Here is a 14,885-nt window from a genome sequence, read left to right on the forward strand (position 1 = left end):
GCCTCAGAGAGAATAAAAAAAGCTGGATTTGGTTTATAGATGGTGCCTCTTTATCCCTCTCCTCCTATCCCACCTTACCCACAAAACCTCTGATCCCTTTGCTGAGCTGCTGCTGGGCTGGTGTCCATTGCTGGGTCTCTGCTTGGGGAGGACTCACCCCTTCCATGGAAATCTCATCCCTCTGGAAAACCCCCTGCTCTTCCCTGCTTTGCCATCCTTCCCAGCCTCACAGCTCTGAGCCCTTTCTTGCTGGGCAGGGGCAGGTGAGGGATGAAGGGCAGGAAAGCAGGAGCTGCCATGGGAAGATCTCTGCCCTCCCTTTCTGTGGGGCCTGGACCAGGAGCTGGGATAACAGGGCACCAGAGACTCTCTCCCAGCTTTTCCCTTTCTTTCTCTCTGTCTTTGCCCAGGTTTGGATGCCACATTGAGCTGTTCTGTTCCAAGGTGTGCGTGCAGCATCTTGGCTTTGCTTTGGCCAGCTTGGGTAGGAGATTTCATCCTGTGCTGTGTTGTTTTCCTCTCCTCCACATAAGTAAAACTCAGGGACCTTTGCTGTGCATCACACATGGCTGGTTTTACTCAGCTCTGAGTGGCTTTGGGCGCTTCTGAGGGTGTCAATATCCTGTGTGTTTAATGCTTCAGTGCAGTGAGTCCAGAAGCTTGTGATACCTATTTTTAGTGCTGAAAAGTTTTGACAGCTCAAGTAAAGCTCCATTATCCATCACTTGACAGCCTCGTCAGCAGCGTGCAGCTTGTCACTCTCGCTCAGAGCCGCTTTTTCCAATGAAATTCAAACTATTGGCAGGGATGTGGTGCAAGTGTGTCAGAATGCAGCATGGAAATGACAGCAGCTACTGCCTAGTTTAAAAAAATCTATGAGAGGAGGTGTTTGCATTAGGGGTCTTGAGTAAAATGTTCCTCCTTGAGCATTCCCATGGGAAAAGGAAGCAGGCCCTGTTCTGTTCAGCTCTGCCCAACCTTTGGATAACTCTCTCTCAGGGATGCACAGGGTGGGATTGTTGGGGTGTCTGTGCAGGGCTGGATGGTCCTTGAGGGTCCCTTGGGTGTCTGCAAGGCCAAAACCTTAAATTTGCCAGCCAAAGCCTCGAATTTCTCCTTGTGCTGGGGCCAGAGGTGGCTCCTGCCTCTTGTCACTTGTCTGGGTTTCACAGGCAGAGGTGCTGGCTCGCTGCCACCATCCACTCCCTGGAGCTCATTAGGAGCCTTTTTCAGCTCCCCTTGTAGCCAAACAACAGGGATCAGCTTTCCCAGGAGCTGATATATCTGCTGACCTCTCCAAAGGGAAGAAAAAAACCCTCCTGTAATTCATTACCTGACTTCTGTAGAGGCTGAAAGGGAACCATTTGTGAGTGAACAATACTTGCCTTTCACAGCTGCCTTCCTAATCCCAAATAGAAACATGAGGCTGAGAAAACCCTTCTGATAGCAGGGAGTGTGGATACATTCAACCCAGTATAATTTTTCATGGCATTAATGTTCTGTAATTGCCAGGGGTTGGTTTGCAGGTTTTTATTGGACCAAGTGAAGGCAGGCAGTGTTCAACATCAATTTGAGGGGGTAGGAACAATTCTGATGGTGGTGTGATGGTTTTCCATCGGTGCCCTCTTGCGAGGTGCTGCTTCACAGAGTTTGAAAGCTGAAGTTTCAAAAAAACCCAAAATAATGCAAGCTAAGTCAGCTTTGTTCTTCAGTTTATGACTGAATATAAGATGGCTCAAGCCAAGCTGTCCCAACCCTTTGCTCCTGCCAGGTGTGTGAGGCCACACCAAGGGTGGGATTCCAGGGTGAAACCAGTGCATCATCCACAGGGAGCTTTGAAGGCCAGGTTATGTGTGTAGGGCTGCAGTTTTTCCAGGATTCCCTGGAAAAGGGCACCAGTGTCTCAGTGATGTGTGCCCAGCGCCATCTGTGCTTGTGGGGTGTTTGGAGAGGCACCAGAACTGGCCTGGACATCAGCTCCTTGGTGTTCCCTGGGGATGTTCCTGAGGGATGGTCAGTGGCTGACAGACCCCAGGTCATGTCCTGGAAGAGGCTTGACCAGAGGGGCTGATGATCACCTCAGGAACTCCACCATGTCTTGCTCCACCTGTCTGGGTGGTGGAGACAGAACCTCCTCCAAGGCCACCCGTGTGTGCAGGTGAAAAATAAGACAGATAGAATCATGAATTTTTGAAGCACCCTGGCTTTGTAAAGTAAGCCTTAGTTAAGGAGATACGGTCTGCAGAGCCCCGTGTGAGCCCAGCAGCTGCTCCTGGTATCTCACCTTGCTCTGTGCTCAGGGTGAGTCACTGGGCTGAAGCGACTCCCCTTCTTCTGCCCCAAGTGCCAATCCATTGTTAAAACGATATTAACTCATGCCTGCTAATTAGCAGGTGTGCCAGGGTGTGAGAGGCCCAGGATGTTAATTAGGGTTGATAAAAACACCTTTTGCAGGGTACAGACCTGGATTGTGTCTGCCTTCCTTCCACCACAGAGAAGGGCTGTGCTCTGGGGCCTCTCTCCTCTGGGCTCTGTGCTGGGATGGATGTTTGGGGAGCCAGAACCTCCCTCAAGGGCCCCACAAGGACCATCCAGTCCCACTCCCTGTGTGACCCTGCACATCCACCCCAACAATCCCCCCCTGGGCATCCTGGAACGGTGTCCAAAGGCTCCTGGAGCTCTGTGGGGCCGTGCCCATTCCCTGGGGAGCCTGGGCACTGGAAGGACATGTCCTGATCCTCCCCTGGCACAGCTCCAGCCATTCCCTGGGTCCTGTCCCTGTCACAGGGAGCAGGAGCTGCCCTCGGGAGGAGCTGCATCCCCATTGAGGTGTGACCTAAACCTTCTCCATTCTGGTGCGATTCATCCTGCCGGAAGGAGGGAAGGAGGAGAGACCTTTCCCAGGGGTGCCATTCCAGGCACAACATCCCAGGCTGGCTCCCAGCAGGTTTGGTACTTCCTGGCTGGCACGGGGCTCGTGCCCTCGGAGGAAGCCCACATCCAAAGGGAGTGTCCCAGTGTGTCAGCAGGGCTGGGAGCCAGGGCCAGGCCTGGCAGTGCCTGCTCTCCCCACGGAGAGCCTGGCACTGCCCACCAGGGTTCCTGCTCAGGCTGCTCCACACCTTCCTTCCCTGCTCCCTCCATCCCGGGCTGCTCACCCAGCCACGCTTCCTGCAGGGAGCATCTCATCTCTGTTGGATCCTACACAACTCAGGAGGAGGCATCCCTTCCTCTCCCTCCATGGATCTCTCTCCATACCTTAGGATTGCTGCTTATGGCTTGCTGGGTTTTGCTACACTGCTCTGGGGCATGATTGAAGGGGAAGTCTCTGCTTTCTTCTGCACTGAACCTTGTGGCTCTGCACAGCTCCTGACAGGAGGGGACAGCCGGGGGGTTTGGGCTCTGCTCCCAGGGAACAGGGACAGGAGGAGAGGGAGGAATTTCTCCATGGAACACGTGGTCAGGCATTGGCAGGGGCTGCCCAGGGAGGTTTGGAGTGCCCATCCTTGGAGGTGTCCAAGGAATTCCAAGTGCATGTGGCACTCAGTGCTCTGAGCTGGTGACAAGGTAGGCATCAGGCACAGGTTGGACTCGATGGCCTTGGAGATCTTTTCCAGTGAAATCATTCTGTGATTTAAAACCCACCAGTGGTTACAGCAATGTCTGAATGTTTCTGCAAGCTGCTCTACAGCAGCTGATGTTTTCCTGGGAGTTCTGCCATGCCCAGGGATTGCTGTGGGTAGCAGGAAGAGCTGTCCTCTGCTGTGGCAGGGTGCAGGTGGCAGCAGAAGGGGTGCTGCTGCCTTTGCCCTCCAAATTCAGTGAATTCAGTGCAGAGTTTGCTGCTGATGTATCACAGCAAGCACCTGTCCCTCCTCTGCAGTGGCAGCGTGGCTGCAGCATCTGTGGGAGCTGGGGTGTGCACACCTGTGTGTGGGTACACGCCAAGGCCGCTCCAATGGGAGTGATCCGCTCCGATGGGAGTGATCCTATTGCGACAGGAGCAATCCCGCTCCGATGGGAGTGATCCTGCTCCAACAGGAGCGATCCTGCTCTGATGGGAGTGATCCTGCTCCAATGGGAGTGATCCTATTGCGATGGGAATGATCCTATTGCAATAGGAGTGATCCCGCTCCAATGGGAGTGATCCTATTGCGACAGGAGCAATCCCGCTCCAATGGGACTGATCCTATTGCGACAGGAGTGATCCCACTCCGATGGGAGTGATCCCACTGCAATGGGGATGATCCTATTGCAATGGGAGTGATCCCACTCTGATGGCAGCAATTCTATTGCGAGGGGAGTGATCCCACTCCAATGGCAGCGATCCTATTGCGACAGCAGCAGTCCCGTTCTGATGGTAGCAATCTGACTCTGATGACAGCAATCTTACTGTGATGGGAGCGATCCCACTCCTATGGCAGTGATCCCATTCCAATGGGAGCGATCCCGCTCCTATGGCAGTGATCCCATTCCAATGGGAGTGATCCCGCTCCTATGGTAGTGATCCCATTCCAATGGCAGTGATCCCGCTCCTATGGCAATGATCCCATTCCAATGGGAGTGATCCCGTTCCGACGGGAGCGCTCCCTGGGCACTGTGGGAGCTGTGCCCCGTTCCAGCGGCCCCGCGGGCAGGCACAGCAGGGCAGGCACAGCAGGGCAGGCACAGCAGCCCCGTGGCCCTCTGAGTCACCATGGGTGGCTCGCCAAACCTGCTCGTCTGCTCGGGCTCTGCGAGTTCCCAGCGCTGAAAGCTGCTCTCCGTTGGTTTGTCTGCAATGGGAGCTGCTGGTTTGCCCAGTCAGGGTTTAAATTCATGCTGAGGATTGCTGAGTGCTCCCCAGGCCAAACAGTGTCTGACCCCATCCCTCCTCCGGCCCTCTGCTGTTTCTGGGGTGTGCCTGTGGTCACGGGGACCTCGTGCTGGGTGTGGGTGGGACTGTGGGAAACACCTGAGGTGAGAAGTCCAACCCAAGGTGCTGTTTGACGTGGGCTCGGACTCACTGCTCACTCCTGTTCCTGGTCACGGGGGCTGCAAGGATGGCTGTGCCGTGTCAAATTGCTTCCCTGATATCTTGTCCCTGTCCCAAAATAGAATCATCTCCTCCCTTGCTCTGCACCCGGGCTGTGGAACCCCACAGCCTCACTCCAGCTGTTAAATCCTTCCAGTGCCACAGCTGTCTGCCCAGCCCTGGGTCAGAGCCAGGCTCCTGCACGTACCTTTTGCCTTTTTATTTTATTATTTTCCTCGTGGCTCTGTCCTTTTCCCAGTTTGTGGGTGGGACTGCAAGGGCAGGGGTATTGCTCGATACTTGGTATGTGTGCAGCATCGTGCAGAGTTGTAGATGTTAATTTGTTAATTAATTCGATTTCTGCTTGTAAAGAACATTGACTGTGTTGTCTGCTTCTTTTTCAGAGCAGTTTCATACCTGTTTTTCCTGTCCCACATACGTGGTGCAGAGGCAAGTTGGGGGATAAACACAGATGGGTTTTGTGTTGGTATTTCTTATTTATAGCAACCATTAGCCAGCCCTGGTCTGGAGGATGCTGCTGCTGCTGCTCAAATCTTAATCCAGAGACGGTTTTGTGGAAGTAGGGAATTAAGTAAAACCAGATCGATGTAATTCCTAATTCCCTGCAGTCCCCGATCCTGGAAACCCTTCTGCACCTGTGGGAGCAGCTGCGGGTGTGTTTTTAACGAGTGCCCTAGGGCAGCATCATCCCGCCCGGACCAGGGAAGCCCTCGGGGTGCTGGGCGAGCGGAGGGCAGAGGCGGAAGGCACGGGCTGGGTCAGAATGTTCCATTTTCTGTCTCCTGGCGAGCTGTGCCTGCGAACACAGCAGGATCCCGAGGACTGTGGAGCCGGTACACCCGGAATCTCTCCGGGCTCCTGGGGATCGAGTCCTGGGCTCCTCTGGCAGCCGGTGAGTTACAGTCGCCCCGGAGGGATGTCCTTAGGAATTCAGATTTCAGGAGCCGGCGGGGCTGAGTGGCAGCTCGTCTGAAGCCTGTGACGGGAGGAATTAATCAGGAGAGGGAGGGAGGGAGGGAGGAAGAGACGGAGGGAGGGAGGGATGGCAAAACCCCAAACCTTCAAACACACCCAATTGACCCATCTCATCTCAGCGTGAAACTTGGCGAGTTCCACCCACTCCGGAGCAGCAGGGGAATGAAATGCAGGCGCTTCCTCCTCTGTGCTAGCGGCGGCCGGGGCTCGGGGAGCAGGAAAAGCCACGATGTTCGTGCTGCTGATGATGAGCGGTGAGAGCCGGGGAATGGGATCGGGATGCGGCACCGGGATGCCGGGCTGGCTGGCGCTGTGGGTCCGGGAGGGCTCTCCTCTCCCGATTCCCCTCTTTTATGGAGAGAGGTGCTGCTTTCTGTGAGTTGTGTTTAGCTGGGGTCTCAGGTGCTGTTTGCTTTTGTGCTGCTCGGAGGGAGCCGATTGCAGGGGAGCCGGGGAGTTCATAGCTGAATTCCCTACGAGAGAAAATGTGGTATCGAGTTACTGACGGGAGATGTTCCCTTCTCCAGCTGTCTGGCTTTATTTTCCGTAATTACAGGTTGCCACGCTCTTTAATTGTTGAAAATGAGCCCCGTGAAAGGTTTCAACTTGACTGCAGCTCGGCTGGGTGTCTGTGCAGGGCAGTGCTCTCCCTTTTGGGGGGGCTCCCACTCCCCAAAGATTTGGGAACTCTGCGCAGCCGGGACTGGGGGGACAGGGAGAACCTCGTCCCTGTCGAGCTGTTCATTTTCCTGCTGGTTCCTTCAGCGATGGCTTATCAAGTAATTTAATATCCCGGGCGCTATCTCTGGATCTAAATTGCCTAATTCTTGGGTCGGTGACAGGAAATGTGAGCACAGAGCCCTGGCTCTGCAATTACTGTGACTAAGCATCGGGGCTGAGCACCCAGCAGCAGCAGCAGCAGCGCTGTCTCCTGGCCCTGCTCCTGTCCTGTCCTGGCTGCCCAGCCCGAGCTGCTGTCCCCAGGGCTGCTGGCACAGTCTGTGACAATGTCAGGGATGGCTCCTGCTTCCCCAGGGCCAGGGGCAGGGATCGGCCCTGACTCTGAGCCATGCGAGCCAGCATCAGCTGTGAGTAATCCTCCGGGGCACAGGCAAAGGATCCCGCATACCTTTTCCTGGGAGTTAAGTCACTCTGGAGCTGTTGGAAATGTGCTTTCAGAGTTTTGTTTCACGTGGCAGAGCCCCGCTGCTGAGCTGGCTGTTGGTTCCTTGGATGGTGTTTGAATATTGCAGGAGGGATTTACATTTCCACACGTGGTGGGTGCTGTGGAACGAAGCGAGCAGGTTTGGTGGGTGTCACTGCCTTGCCTGTTTTCTCCCGTCCTTTCTGAGTTTAAAGTGATCTGTGCATTATGGAAAAGGGGTGGAAAAGTGCTGTGCTCAGCAGGGCAGGCTGGGCTGAGGGATCAGGTGCCCAAATGTGGCAGGCCTGCTCGTGCTTCCTGGGGAACCTGCTCTTTAAAGGGTGCTTGGCTGGTTTCTAACTGGTTTTGAGGCAGAAATGCTTTATTTTTCCAAAATGCCTGACAGAAAAATCTGCCAAACCGCAAATTTGCATCATTTAAGCATTTGCTTGAGCTTAATGCTTTTGCTCTGGGAGATCAGTGGTAGGACTCCTGCTGGAATTGGTGTTGAGGAGAAGCATTGATTTTGCAGTGGCTGTGAGTCTATTAGGCAGCAGTGTTTGGAGCAGACTCGTTTGTCTCTAATGAAGTTACACACTCCGGCTTGACTCGTAGGTAATGGCTGTTTGGAAGGGAGCCCCCAGGAAAACACAGCTGATCCCTGCAGGATCAGTGACTGGACTGCTCCAGGGAGTGCCTGGGAATCCTCCTGCCCAAAGCTGGGGCAGGAGGATGAGGTGGCAGCAGTGGGAGCTCCCAACAGGATGGCTTGGGTCTAAACTGTGTGCGTCAGGCAGAGAGACCCCACTGTGCTTCCCTTTGGCTCTGAGGAGCTCCCCAGTGCTGCTCTTCTCCCAGCTGTGCGGGGTATTAGCTCAAAAAATTAAAGGGTCTTTGATGGGAGGCAAGAAAGTCTGCTAGAATAAAATACCAGCTTCTAAATAATTAATTGCAAAGCAAAATCCAGTGCAAAAACTAACAGTGGCATCGAGTCTTTGCAGGAATTCATCGAGGAGGAGGATGAGTCTGTACTGATGTGTCTTCCTGGGTATTATTTCGTTAAACTGGCGGCTGTGCAGAGCGTTCCAGGGAGTTTTATGGCCCAGTAATCCATTGCTGGATGAGGGGAATACATTATTTATAGATCAGAGTGTTTTAACATCCTCGCATGGGTTGTTTAAGGAGGTCAGGATGCAGAGCAGTGGGAATGGGATTAGCCCAGCTGTGCCACAAGCAGGGGGTGAAAGGGGAAGTTAGCACGTAGATGTTCGTGTTTTTATTGTGCCTCACGAGGCACAGGTCAGAAGAGTTAGGGGTTTCTAGAACCAGGATGGAGTTTTTATTGCTTGTGACATCTCAAATGGTAAGTGAGCTGGAAGCAGACACGAGCATCCCTCTCCCTGGTTCAGCAGCCCCACTCCCGGCTGCGTGCTTGTGTTCCCAGTGGGATGCAGGCAGGCAGAGGGCTGAGCAAGGGGGGATGGATGGATGGATGGATGGATGGATGGATGGATGGATGGATGGATGGATGGATGGATGGATGGATGGATGTTTGTGAGGGCTGCCAGCCCCTCCTGCCTTGCAGGGGCAGGAAGCTGTGGTGCTGCTCCACGTGGGAAGGCTTTCTGCGCTGTGTGTGCCGTGTCCCAGAGGCACAGCCCCCTGAGCCGGCGCTGGGGCTGCCAGACAGGTGCTGCATTCACTGCAGAGTGCTTTTAGTGTAATTGCTTCTTCAGGCTTCCAGTTAGGCTTGCCATGAGAGCTGGCATGGGATGTTCTCAGGCAGCTCGGAAAGGCCTCACAGAGCCAAGCAGAGGAATGATGTGGGCAGGGGAAGGGGGTGCCCATCAGGCAGAGCCTGCAGGCTGAGCCCAGGGAGGGCTCTGCTCCAGGGAAGGGGCTCTGCTCCTGGTTTGCCTCAGGAATCTCCCTGCTTCCAGCACCCACAGCAGTTCCCACTCTGCTTTCTGCCTTTGGTATTCCCAGCAGGGAGCTCTGGGCTGGCAGGCTGGAGATTGGGAAAGCAGCAGTGGGGGTTCAACTCTGGCACTTTCAACTCTGACACAGTAGTGTCTGGATGTGGTGACACTCAATGGTCTCAGAGGTCTTTTCCACCTGTAATAACTGTGTGATTCCATGGTTCTAGGGCTAGTTAGGAGCCCAGGCTCTTGGTGATGTTACAGAGTTTAACCAGTGGCCAGGCATTCTCTGGAAGAGCTGTGTGCCTGATGTTGGGAGGAGCATGGAAAATGCGCCGTGGTGCCACTTGAGCAAGACTGGTACGGGGCAAGCTGCGTCACCTCGCACTGCCAGAGTGCCCCTGAGTTACAGGGAGTGAGCAGCAGCTCTGGAAGCTCCTCTGGGCTGACCACAAATCACCCTGCACACGTACATCCTGCTGGGAGGCAGGGACATTGCCCAAAAATCAGCCACGGGCACACAGGAATGTGGGAGTCACAATGGGCGTGCTCTTCTGTGGGTGTAAGGGCAAGAGGGGTGCCAGTGGGCAGCCACAGGCCTGGGAGCAGCTGTGTTTATTTCTGAAGGGGCAGAAACAGTTATTTCCTTCTGAAAACTGCTCTGCATTTCTATTTGTATTTTCCCATCCAGTTTGGACGCGATGGGCTCAGTTTCTCCTGTGAGGTGCAGAAGAGTGAGTCACTTGTTGAGGGGATGTGATACTGGGTAGTAAGTGCAGAACCAGCTCTGGAATTGCAGAGTCTTTATGCAAGAGGTGTTTCTTCCTGTGTGTGTAGGGCAATGTCCCTTTCAGCTGGAGCTGGTGTCCCCCTCCAAAGATGAAGTTGGGCAGTGTAGGGCACAGAGCTGCATTTGCAGGAGCTGGGGAAGTTGCCAGAAGTTGCTTTCCTGTAGCATTTTGTCCAAAGCCAGAACGTGGTTTTGGGGTCTCTGAAACAGCAGAAGTTGGACAGAAGAAGGGAAGTGTGTAGGTTTTGCATGAACACCTTCTTCCCTTGTTTCTGGGGGATGCCAAGATCTCCCTCTGCACCTTGCACTGCCCAGTGGCAGTGCTGGGTGAGCACTCAGCCCTCTGTGCTCCCAGCCCAGTCCCTCCAGGAGGCACAACAAAGCACCTTGTGCTGTCTGCTTCCCACTGGGAATTGCCTGGCTGCTCATTTGCATCGGGCTGGGTGGGGAAGGTGTGTTCAGAGTGTGCCCCAGGCCCTCAGACACTGCAGTGGAGACAAAGGCTCCATTGCGCAAGGGCACCCCAGGAAAGGAGCTGGGGAAGGAGCTGGGTGCAGCCACCTCACAGAATCCTTCAGGCTGGAAAAGGCCTCTGGGGTCAGCCAGTCCCAGCTGTGACCAATGCCCACCTTGTGCCCAGCCCAGAGCACTGTGTGCCACCTCCAGGTGCTCCCTTGGGCACTCCAGGAGCTCGGGAGCACTGGGACAGCCTGGGACAGCCAGCCCAGAGGTTGTGCCTGGTTCTGCCAGCTTTTCCAAACCCAGCCTTTTTCCAAACCCAGCCTTTTCCCCAGCTTTCCTTCCCTTTGCCAGTGGTTTCCCCCTCTCCTGGTGAGGGGATCCCAGGGAGAGGCCCCTGGGCAGGAGTTGGAGTGCTCCAGTTTTCCAGGGTGTTTTGGATGGTTGGGTGACGTCTGTGCAGGAATTAAAGCAGTGGCTGAGAGCCCTTGTCAGGCATCCTCTGGCTGCAGGTGATGTGTAACACATGCCAAAGGTTGTTCTGGTGAAAAATGACCGATTTTTTTTTTTTTTACCAGTAACAAAGGAGCCTTTTCTTTCTTCCCCTGCAACAATGAGAATCTGGTGGGGTTTTTTTCTGTGAAGTGGGAGGAAAGTTGTGTTTTTGTTGACTCTCATGGTCCCCCATGGTGAGTTGGAGGGTGCTGCTGTAAGAGGTGTGAGGTGGGCACCAGAAACACACACAGCCAGTGAGACTTGAGGCACAGTCCAGAACTCTGTTCTCTTGGAAGTTGCAGGATAAAATTTATGACAATAACAAGCCTGTGGGAGTCAGTTCCTTGCTGATTTTTTTTTTCCCAAATTAATCTTAATGCTTTAGTAACATCTGGATGATTGCTTGGTAATCTTTTTCTGGGAAGTGCTTTTGTGTGTGTGTATGTACTTTGTTGTGGAGTGATAAATCACTGTAATTTACCAGCCTGGTTTTTAAAAATTTGGAAAGTCATACTGTGTGATGTGTTCCTTGGAGCTGTCATTCCTGGAGGCACCTGAATGAATCCATGACATTTCAGCTCCTGTTTACTGCTTCAAACAGGTTTTTATGCTTGACATGCTTACCTGAGCATCCCTCTAAGTTTGGAGTTTATGGAGAGTTTTCTGAAAGGGAAATTAAAAAGAAATAAGGGATTTTTGAGGAGGAGGAGTAAGGTGCAGCCACTTGTTTTAAGCCACCTGGGGTTGGGAAATTGATGTAAATGTCCAGATGAAGAGTGAGAACGTGTTGGGAATACCCCTGGGAGCCCCTGGCCATGGCTGTCCATTCCCACCTGGCTCAGGCAGTGCCTCTGTGCTGAAATGTGCCCTCAGCCCTGGGGCAGCAGGGGCTGAGGCAAGACAAGGGCAGGGCTGCACAGCCATGAGGTGCTCCAGGAGCTGGTTCTGTGTTTCCAAACGTGGTGAAGCAATACAGGGAATAGGCAGAGACTGGCTGGGGCCCTGAGAGAATCACAGAGCCCTTGGTTTGTGCTTCTGGGCTAGTGGAAAAAGAAAAACCAAGGCTTTTTTTGGCTTTGAGAGTAGATCCTTCTGCAGGGCTCGGGCTGTTGGGGCTGCATCTTTGGGAAGAGGGGCTGGATTGTTTGGAAATAGAGGCATTGCAAGGAGGACGTGCTGGCAGCCTCGTGGGGCTTCACAGCTAAGGGAGAATCCTTGTGTTTGTCGGTACCTTACAGCTGAACAGGCAGAGGAGGGGGCACAGAGAGGCTGGCACTGGGCAGGGTAAGGATTTGGGCAGGCTGGAGGTCCCACAGAGGGCCTGGTCTCCCTGAGTCTCTGCAGGGGCTGGGATCTCATCAGTGAGCATTGGGTAGTTCTGTTGCAGAACAGGAGGCTGACCCACTTAGTGCCTGCCAAAACCTGGCTCCACTGCTGGGCAGCACTGATCTCTGCTCCCTGGGACACTGACAGCACCCAGGGAACACCTGGAGCTGGGTCTGGAGGGGTTTAGGCTGGATTTAGGGAAAGGTTCATCCCCAGAGGTGCTGGGCACTGCCCAGGCTCCCCAGGGAATGAATGGGCACGGCCCCACAGAGCTCCAGGAGTGTTTGACCAAGGTTCTCAGAGTCAGATTGGCATTGTTGGGGTGTCTGTGCAGGGCCAGGAGCTGCTCTGGGTGGTCCCTGTGGATCCCAGGATATTCTGTGATTCTGTTGAGCTCCATAGGGAACGGGAGCTGGGGCTGTTCTGCTGCCTGAGGCAGGACAGTGATTCCCCCATCAGCACCAGAGAGATGGAAACGAAATAATTGCCAGTCCCAGGCCTGTGATGACAGGAAAAACAGCTCCAGCTTTGTGTGAGCCCCTGGACCCAGGCTCACATATCCTCCTGTGACTGTGCAGCTCTGGTCTCAGCCCATGCAGGAGCTCTGGGCACAGTGCAGGGTGAATCCAGCAGGGCCCTGAGCAGCTCCTGAGGTGGTCAGGGTGGGTGATGTCCCACAGAGAAGGCTCCTGCAGGCAGCACAGCCCTCCTGTGTGTACAGCACAGATACAGCTTGCAAACCATAGGAGTGTGTCTGTGCAATGTGCTCTTTTTGCATAATTCAGAGCAGCGACTAAAAGTGCTGCAGCAAATGTTTGTTTGGTGCTGAGCACAAGTGTGCAAGGCAGAAAAGGCTTTGAAGGAACCCAGTAGGACCCACAGCTCCTGCACAGCACGTGGTTAGGCAGGCAGAATTGCTAATCAATATATCGAGAGGAAAAATAACCCCTGCAGACCAAACTGTGCAGAGGTTTGGGGTTCCAGGCTTTTCCTGTGGCCTCTGGCTGGAGGTGGAGCTGGCTCCCTGCTCACAGGAGGAGTTGTCATGGTGTCCCAGAGTCCCTGAGGCTGGAAAGGAGCTCAGAGATCATCAGGTGGAAGCTGTGCCCCATCCCCACCTTGTGCCCAGCCCGGAGCCCTGAGTGCCACCTCCAGGGATGGGAATTCCAGACCTCCCTGGGCAGCCCCTGCCAATGCTCAGTCACCCTTTCCATGGAGAAATTCCCTCTCATGTCCAGCCTGAGCCTGCCCTGCACGTTCCCAGTGCATTTTGCTGAGAGCTGCTGTCTACAAGGGGAACAAGAGGTCTGAGGGACTGCCTTGGAGCTAGTTTGGGGTCCAGGCAGCCCCATTTCTGGGACACAGAGCTGCCACCCTGTGGTCCCATTCTCCCTTGCCCTGGGATGGGCTCCTAGTGCAAGCTGCAGGTTCCCAGGCCGAGGGGCTGGTCCTGCTGCTCCCCAGAACCTGCTCAGGCTGAGCTGTGCTCATCCCAAGGTCTGATTGGATCATCCTGTGTTGGGAATGACTGCCCAGCCCACGTTCCTAAAGCTCAGCAGCTTCAGGAGGAGCCCAGCTCACCTGGCATTCACGCAAGATTGCAGATATTTATTTAGCTCTTTCAGAGCAATCTTGAACCTGCTCATCAGAGTGTGCATCTCACTTGAAGCCACTCCAGCTGTGCAGAGCTATTTTTGTACAGGGACCCTTTGAAATTTTAATGCACTTTTTGCTTAATGAGTCACTTAAGGGAGCAGCAGCAGTTTTACAAATCCTCTGCCTGGAACCTGTTGCTTCCCCTGACTTTTCTGTAACCTGCTTTGGGAAAAGTGAAACACATCCAGGTGTTTCTTGGGAACGTGATGGGATTGTTGGGGTGTCCTGTGCAGGATCAGGAGTTGGACTCTGTTCCTGTGGGTTCCTTCTAATTCAGGATGTTCTGTGGTTCGAGGTCATGGCAGCACGTAACACTGCTGAGAAGGAATCAAGGACCAAACCTTTTCAGCAGGTACATAAAATTACCCTTTCATCAAATTCTTCTTACAAACAAGATCTGGATTTGAATGCAGGGAGATGAAACCTCGCAGAGCTCCTGATTCATTGTCTAAATGGCAAGGAAATGTCTTGCCTGGCTGAGGCTGCAGCGAGCTGTGAGTCACATCCCCATGGAGCTGGGGACAGCAGGGACAGCCTTGACGCCCCCCTGGCAGCTCCTGCCTCTCACAGCAGACGGCCCTGCCACGTGTCACCGTGAGCACAACTCTGCTGAGCTCTCAGGAGCTCTGCCCACCCCTGGGGAAGCCTCTCCCAGCTCCTCCTCAGCTCCCCACTCTAAGGGCTTCCCAAAGCCCCCCAGTTCTCCAGGTCCTGGAGCTCACCGAGGCTCTCAGCCAGAGCTCTTGGGAACCTGGATATGAAAATCTGATTTTATAGCTCAAGCTGGACCAAATTTCACATTTAGAGTCTCTGCTAGTCAAATTGATAGAGCAATAAGAGGATTTTCTTGGTCCAGCCTCTCTTTTTAAACCTAGCAGAGGAATGCCAGGGGCCAGGGATTCATATTCCACTATGCCTGACCTACAATTTATGGCAGCATTATCCCAGAGTAATGGAGTGGGTCCCACAAGAGTGGAGGTGCTTGTGACTTCTTTCACTCGATTTTAGAGGCCTTTTCTGATGAAGTGGCACAGCCCCTGCTGTCTGAGGAGATACTTGTCACTGTCCCCTGCACGGACACCTCAC

The 14,885-nt window shown here is 54.0% G+C and overlaps 1 protein-coding gene across 2 annotated transcripts in view; it reads left to right on the plus strand.

Annotated features, from left to right (window-relative positions):
- Positions 1–14,885, plus strand: part of TIAM1 (TIAM Rac1 associated GEF 1) — a 151,400-nt gene that overhangs the window by 44,047 nt on the left and 92,468 nt on the right. Inside the window, exon 1 of one of the 2 annotated variants that reach the window (XM_054628168.2) lies at positions 6,090–6,264. The exons of the other annotated variant lie outside the window; for it this stretch is intronic. The gene's annotated coding sequence lies outside the window, so the exon portion shown is untranslated. Of the gene's footprint in view, positions 1–6,089; positions 6,265–14,885 lie in introns of those variants that run through there. 2 annotated transcript variants of the gene reach the window in all.

The sequence above is a fragment of the Agelaius phoeniceus genome, chromosome 2, assembly GCF_051311805.1.
Source record: "Agelaius phoeniceus isolate bAgePho1 chromosome 2, bAgePho1.hap1, whole genome shotgun sequence".
Classification (NCBI taxonomy): Eukaryota; Metazoa; Chordata; class Aves; order Passeriformes; family Icteridae; genus Agelaius; species Agelaius phoeniceus.